The following is a 1,393-nucleotide window of genomic DNA, read 5'->3' as shown; positions in this document are numbered from 1 at the left end:
GGTAAACAACCTCATCGATCTTACTAAGTTTAGCTGAAGATCAAAGTCATTTGGGGATGCTCCAAGCATTAGGTTCCTTCACTAAAGCCAATCATGTACTACTTTTTAATCTTTTTTGGTTTTCCAGTTCCAAAGGGCTGCACTAAAACACATTATTACCCATAAAAGTGGAATATTTCCATTCCACCAGAAGGATGCCAAGCTATCATTACACTCAAACTGCATTTTAACAGCATTCACATTTGCAGGGCTTTTCACCTTTCAGTAAACATAGGAAGGAAATACAAGAGCTGTTGAACTTCATTCCTTTCCATATACCCTGTGTCTTTCCTAGTGGCTTGAGAGCAAGGGGAATTTGACCAAGGTCAAATTGAATCCAAATGATGGAAACCCAGACAGTTGACTCTAGAGCATTGACAGTGCCATAAGCAAATAAAACTGCTCTGTGTTTATCACTTCATTCAGTCCAGATGGGTTGTTTTCCCCATGCTGCAGTCATCATCCTCTATCAATACAAAGCCCCGAATGATATTTCTGTAGCATCTTGCTTCAATGAAGCTGTCCTAGATTGGCTGTACTAGTGGTTTTGAAGTTGCCTCTGGGTCTCTCATGTGGTTAGGCTTACAGATGTCTTCTGTGGTCTTTCTTTCTCTATCAGTCATCGTTTCATTCTCATGTCTTCCAGATTTCCAGATACCTCCTGCCTGTGTCTGCTTGCAGGAAGGCTCCCTGTAAAGCCCTCCCATGTATTACAAAAAGATCTGCTTCTGGTTTTGCCTCACATAATGCAATGTATGTTTTGCAAAAACCTAGGAACTGACAATCAGATTATTGATCACAGCCAACAATTCTGGCTCCTCGGTGTCTAATCCTACACCCGCCCTGGAAAGTGGTTTTAGATTTGTTGAATGAATCTGCAGCGGATGAAAAGGTCAGACATATGGGTCTTAAACCAGGCAGAGTACAAGCAAGAACTTCTCATTTGGTTTGCCCTTCTAATTCAACTCAGTCGCAGCCTTTCTAGTTCCTGCAGCTACAGCTATCAGCCTTTCTTTAAAAAGCAAAAGCTTTCATCTGCCCAGCTTTCTGCATGAAATCAGGAGAGATTCATTTGCAAACCTGGACATCTTGCACAGGACAAGTTCCAGGCAGTGAGGACTTCTACCCATCACTCCCATCTACCTGTGGGAAGGGAGGTTCAGCAGAGTTGTGTTGGCTCCCTTTGGAAAAAGATCCCTACTGCAAGAAGGGAGCAAGAAGGAAGGATGCAGGCAAGGATCAGGGCTTTGAAAGACTCAAAGCTCAAGCTCCTGCCTCAGCTAGGGTCCTCCTGTGCCACTCAGGACAAAATGTTTGTGGGACATCCACAGCACAGAGTAAAAAGTGACATGCA

The sequence above is a fragment of the Gallinula chloropus genome (assembly GCF_964237585.1).
Source record: "Gallinula chloropus genome assembly, chromosome: 7".
Lineage (NCBI taxonomy): Eukaryota > Metazoa > Chordata > Aves > Gruiformes > Rallidae > Gallinula > Gallinula chloropus.
This window is presented reverse-complemented; position numbering follows the sequence as displayed.